This window comes from Octopus bimaculoides, chromosome 1 (genome assembly GCF_001194135.2).
Source record: "Octopus bimaculoides isolate UCB-OBI-ISO-001 chromosome 1, ASM119413v2, whole genome shotgun sequence".
Classification (NCBI taxonomy): Eukaryota; Metazoa; Mollusca; class Cephalopoda; order Octopoda; family Octopodidae; genus Octopus; species Octopus bimaculoides.
In genome coordinates, this window is record NC_068981.1 from 41,707,938 (window position 1) to 41,715,065 (window position 7,128).

Below are 7,128 nucleotides of genomic sequence, written 5' to 3' on the forward strand. Positions count from 1 at the left end.
ATATATATATATATATATATATATATATATATACATATACATATACTGAGTCATGAGTCTTGTATCACTGAGACACCCACCTCCTGAGAGGTTCCACCATGCTATCTGTGCACCATATTAAATATCCACTGGAGTGACTAGGTCACAAGCACAGGGATCTTCAAGAAACCCAAAACCACCAATATCAAGGCCATTTTTATGAATACACAGCGGTGCTGGGTGGAGCATGTCTCCAGAGTGATGGATCATCGCCTACCAAAAGATCTACAGAGAATTGTCATCTGGTTATTGAAACAGTGGTGTGTCCAAGAAGTGGTTCACAGACATGCTAAAAAGGACCCTGAAAGTTTGTAACATCAACCTCCACTTGTGGACCACCCAAACTGCTGGTCACAATGTTTGGTGTCACACTATCCATCAGGTTACCAGTGCATTTAAGGCAAAGTGTTGTGTCAACTGGAGGACCAGAGAATCCAGCAGAAGAACTGTATTAGGGCAGAGCCAAACATAACACAGACATTTCCCTGTATCAAAGTCATCACCAAGTCATCCAATATGGTTGCACCTCAGTGGAGAGCAAAGCATGCTCAGGCAAGACATCCACAAGCCAAAATGAGGAGCCAATTGAGAAGGTTCAGTGAACAGTCATGGAAGACTGTCATATAACAATCTAGGAAATTACACAGAAAGTGGGAATAATCATATTCCATTTGAATGGAGGATTTGTGCATACAGAGAGTATTGGCAAAAAAATAAAGTCGGACACTTTTTAAACACACCACATAATCCAAACTTTCCTGGTCAAGAACAACTCGCTACTTGTTCAACAGGCTCCCTACTTTCCCACCTTGGCACCATGTAACTTCTGGCTCTAAAAAGGTCTGGAACCAAGCTGAAAACCACACAGAAAGGGAAGCAATTTGATTCATGAGAGGAAATTATGACAAAAGTGACAGCAGAACTCCACAGCATTCCAGAGAAGACATTCCTAAGGTGGGAGAAGTGTGTGAACTCCCAAGAGTAGTTCTTTGAAGGTGGTTAAATGAAATTTGTAATATGCGCAAAATTGTTTTTTTATGCTCAAAGGTTGAACACATATTTTTTTAACACATCTCATATATTTATATACAAGGTGTGTTCATCATTTAACATCCCTTTTCCCATGCTGTAAAACTGTTTTCCCAGTGAAAACATGCAATGCAATATGAAAGCTTCCTCCAAATTAATATTTCATTTTAAAAGGTGTAAAGATTTTTAAAGCATGCACTCATTCTTGCATCTCTCTCTCTCTCTCTCTCTCTCTCACACACACACACACCTAAGCTTTGCCAAAGCATATTAATCCTTTTGACTCATTTAAACAGAGCATTATGGATATGATATTCATATCTTTTATCTTTTTGTAAGGACCGTGTGATGTGAAGTGATAAGAATGGCTCTTTAGTACATCACACGGTCGATACAATAAATTTAAATTGAATGGTACATATAAGTGCCAGAGGGAAAAAAGACACAACCACGTAGAATTATTAAGAGTAGATTTATTGATATAATAACATGTGTGTCTGTGAGTCCATCATGTATACAGAATGATAGACAGGCCGTCATAAGAACAAATGTATGTGTATGTGTAAGCATAGATGTATGCCTGTGTTAAGAACATATAAGAATGACAATGAAGAAACAGTGAAAGAGTTTATAGCTAGCGAAATGAGAAGTAAGTTTATATACACAAGAAAGAGAATATCAATTCGTAGTCAATTGTACACGGTAGTTGAAATACTGTATCAAGAAGTTGCAGCCATGATGCTGAGCCAGTTACTGGTACAGGTCATATGTGAAGTCTTGGCTGTGATGCTGCTGCCTGGGTCACTTGATACAAGAGTTCATGCATATTCACTGTATATTCACTGTTGATCCATGGTGAAGTTATTCATGAACAGTGAAATGTTGGAACCTGAGTGAGTTGCCTGTTGAGCTGTGTACATAGAGAGATGATGTTGATGACGTTAAGGACATGATGGTGGCGACAAACATGGAGGTTTCCATAATGCTGTTGAACGAAGTTAGTTGGTCTCAACGTAGCTACTGTGGTGTTGTCGCTGAAATTGATTGTGTCTTCATTGTCAGTGGCTAGACCTTAAAAGGTCTGGAACCAAAAGACTTCAAAAGGAGGAGTAGGTAAGTTCTTATAAGGAACAGTAGGTTCAAATGGGGTCATGAACAGGTTGTCCTACATGTTCTTAATTATACGCAGCTAATTGATGCAATCGAGTAAGAGACAAATTGCACTAATACCAACCAATGGGATCCAAATAGCGGCCAAAGGCTAGCTATTACCTGCTACGTTTGAATGCACTTATATATAAGGGGGAGAGAGGAATATTATTCGAGTGTACACTACATTTTTCTTGTATTAGTCATAGGACTGAAGCACCATCTTGGAAGGTTTAATCAAACAAATCAACTCCTGGACTTAATATTTTTAATCTAGTGCTTATTCTTTTAGTCTTTTTTGTTAAACAGCTAAATTACAGGGATGTATTCAAACCAAAACTGGTTGTCAAGCAGTAGTAGTGGGGACAAGCATATAGAGAATGTCCCCGTTATTGACAACATATACAAGCATCAACACAAGGAATCCATATTCATACCAATAATAAGTGGAGCATTAGGTTTTGTTAGTAAATGCTTAACGGAGAATCTGGATAAACTTGGATTTTCAGAAAGAGCAACTGACCAGCTAATTCGTACATTACAAGTGCAATCTGTGAGTAGAACAGTAAAAATATGTAAGACTTTTCTCAAGTTCCATATGTGAATTTGTCTGTGTTAACTACATCCCAAAGACTTGTATCTTTTTAGGAAACCGACTCCCTCCTCAGTGGAAGATTTATAATAATTAAAAAATAGAAGAGACATACAGACATACATAAATACACAAAAGAAGGATGATGAAGCTAAATTTAAGGATGCTTCAGTTCACAGATTACATAATGCAAGATCAAGATGAGCCATCATAGCAAAATGGATGTTATATCCATGCCATCATAGCAAAATGGATGTTATATAACAATAAAGACTAAAATAATGGTGGTGGTGGTGACTGTATATTCAGGATTAAGCAAAATAACTGGTTACACAATGATAGTGGATAAAAACAGATTACTAATTATATGTCTGTACTCATTTTCAAAAGGTATGTTTTCTGAACAGTCTAGGTATTCCCAACATACCCACAAATATCAGGGAAGTAAACATTTATTATTTATTTGTTGCTGAGTTCAGCTTGTTGGCATAAACATTGATATATGATGTTAAGTGCATTACAGTATCTCTCTTTATTTAGAGTTTAAATCCCTAAAGTCTCAACTTTAACTTTTCTCATTCTAGGAATGATAAAATATATACCAGTAATGTAATGAGGCCGATTGAATTAATAATAATATCACTCCATGAAAAATTAGTCTTGTGACTAGACAAAAGAAACTATTATTTTTTGTAAGGATATATTCATATATGTTTCTAATTCATAATAAATTCTAAAATACCTTACATGTATTAACATGCATTTGTAACCAGAAATTTTATTTACAAATAATTGTTGTTGAGCTAACCTGTCACCATTCTCCTTGAGTCAAATGGTTAGACAATAGAACATAACTTTGGATTTATTGCTTGTTTGCTTTGTATTTCATATCCACTCGCAATAAAAGCATGCTCTTCCTTCAGTCTATTTAGACAAGAACAGTTTTACCTTTCTTCCACATATTTGTATTATTTGTATTATAAACACAGTAAATTTCCTTTAAATACAAAGTACTTATTTTACAAAAAGTTATTTAAGTTTGGCTTATGATGTTTTGTACACTATGTACCATATTTCAATGTCTATGAAGTATTCCAACTCCTCAAAATATTATGTCACCCAAATCTTCTAACTCAAACATACATACATGCCTACATACATACATACATACATACATACATACATACATACATACATACATACATACATGCTCTACTTATGAAGAGATAAAGGTGGTTGAGGCTTGAAATCAATGCAAACAGTCTTTGAATGTTGCATAGTTTCTCTCTCAGACAGCACTTGCTAAACAACAGCTGCAACAATAAATGCATTAACATAGTTCTGAAAAGTGAAGTGAACAATATCCTATGTCGCCAGTGAGCTCCTCAAGGAACATTCTCTTCCTGATGACCTTCCATATAACCCCCGAAAAGGTAAACAAACAAATCTTAAAAAAGACTTGAGTATGAAATATTCAGCATACCAAAAAAATAAAAGACCATGTATAGGTATGTTTCCCAAAGCCTTGAAGAAGACAGTAATATTCTTTTCTACTCTAGGCCCAAGAAATTTGGGGGGAGGGGGGGCCAGTCAATTAGATTGACCCCAGTATGCAACTGGTACTTAATTTATCAACCCTGAAAGGATTAAAGGCAAAGTCGACCTCAGCAAAATTTGAACTCAGAACATAAAGACAGATGAAATACCAGTAAGCATTTTTCCCGGTGTGCTAACGTTTTTGCCAGCTCGCCACCTTTTATAGATATTCTTTTCTACTGTAGGCACAGGGCCTGAAATTTTGGGGGAGGGGGCCAGTCAATTAGATCGACCTCAGTACACAACTGGTAAGAAGACAGTAATATTGACATGAATCAAAGCTTCTTTTGGGTTCACCACTGCTACATCACATTAAACTTTGAAGGCTGTGCATTTGTATTCCAAGAACAGGAGATTGCTACTAAATGCCAAATTAACAAAAGACAGTGAAGCCTTTGGAGCTTCAAGATGCAACTGAAAATGTAGATTATGTCATATTTCTGTGGAAGGCATCATACATGCCATCAAGGTACTGCTTCCTTATGTGACACAATGTTATCACAAAAACTATATACAATGCCATTTGGTAAAAAGGCAGTTCTGGAATAAATATCGAGAATCCCCCTATTATTGAATACATGCATACACAAATAGCAACACAAGGAATACTGGTGGAACATTTCCATTAAAATACCTGTCAAATGTAAACACATCAGGTTGGGTCTTGAGTTTTGAGACAGACAAGGAAAAGTATGTACTGTCATAGATGTCAGCTGTTCTACTGATATGAATTTCTCTTTCAAAATCAAAGAGGAAGATGATAACTAAAGACAACTGCTTCAAAACCTCCAGCTTCTATATCTAGATTATAATTTCACATTTATATCAATAATAATTGGTGCACTTGGTTTTATGAGTGAGAATTTGGATAAGTTTGGATTTTCAGAAAAAGAAATCAACCAACATACTCATTCATCACAAATACAATATGTAAACATGCAACACTTTTCTCAAGTTTAAAATGTGACATTATTTTAGTCACATTCTATATTTCCATTTACCAAATTCCACTCACAAAGTTTTGTTCAATCCAAGGCTGTGACCAAGGAAACTTGCTCAAATTTCATGCAATTGCATTGAACCTTCAAACTATAGGGCTGTGGAACAAACATCTTACCAACACAGCTATGCCAGCACTTTTAGCAAAGTCTGTTGCAAGTATTAATAGCACATCTCTGGTCTAAGAATAGCTTCCTTACTTCTTCCAGTCATGGTGACTTTGGAAAGGGTCCTGGATTCCTCTTCTGAGTAAGCAGAAAAGAAAAAAATGTTCTTTCCCAATTTAAGACTGTAGGATATATTTTGAGGAACATTTGGTCGTTATATTTAGGTGATCAAGTAACTACATAGAATCTCTTTTGTTGGTCTTGCTGTGGCTGTTATTGTTTTAATTCCTAGTCTTCGTCTTACTATCAAGCAGACTCATGACCATCCCATCTTTTTAGGAGTCTCTTGGACTGCGTATTCAATCTAAGATGGCAAAGTGTGATTTGAGGAAAATTTGCATGCTATTTCCAAGAGCTCAAGACTTGTACTTGTTTTTCAAGTAAAGCATTTTAATCCATAACTTTGCATGAACGGACAAGCAGCTGGACTTTTTGTTCATGTAAGACATAAACGTTGTCACCATTGGCAGTGAAGTACTAATGCAAAGACACACACAACATGCACAACACACACAGACACATGCACACATGAGTGTGCACATATGCATATGTATACACACACACACACACACACAGGGTAACAGCAGAAGACACCTCTTTTACTCTTTTACTTGTTTCAGTCATTTGACCGTGGCCATGCTGGAGCACTGCCTTTAGTCAAGGAAATCAACCCCAGGACTTATTCTTTGTAAGCCTAGTACTTATTCTATCGGTCTCTTTTTGCCAAACTGCTAAGTTACGGGGACGTAAACACATCAGCATCGGTCGTCAAGCGATGGTAGGGGGACAAACACAGACACACAAACATATATATATATATATATATATATATATATATACATATATACGACGGGCTTCTTTCAGTTTCCATCTACTAAATCCACTCACAAGGCTTTGGTTGGCCCGAGGCTATAGTAGAAGACACTTGCCCAAGGTGCCACGCAGTGGGACTGAACCCGGAACCATGTGGTTAAAAATTATGAAACTGCAAAGCATATCACTTAACAACATAGCTATATTTGTGCCTTATCGCCATACCTCACCTCACAGCCAGGGATGTTTCTGTCACTAAACACCTTAAACAAATATCATATGTTAAATACCACCTATTGTTTGGGTCTAGGTCAGTCATAATCAAGCAGACCTATGCTCAAAGGCACCCCAGCTGTGACATTCTCATATTTTTAGGTAGTATCTAGGACCGTAGAGTGTTGCCGAAGAGAGAACCTAGCTATCACTTCCAGCAAGAAATGCAGTTAAACAGAGGCTCTCCTGCCTCACTGGCTCATTTATCATGATGTAATTGCCATTATTGTTTATTATTGTTTGGTCTCAGATCAGCCCTGGTTAAGCAAATCTGTGATTAAAGTTATCCTATTCATAACCCATCTCACATTTTATGGGTTGTCTAAGACTATATTATTTAATATGTTCTTTCTTATTTAATGTAGTAGTGTGTAATTTAAAGGGCACTTGGCTATCATTTCTCAATTCAAGCGACCACCTAAGATTCTTTTATTAGCTTGAATATAACTTTAAACGATAGATTTATATATA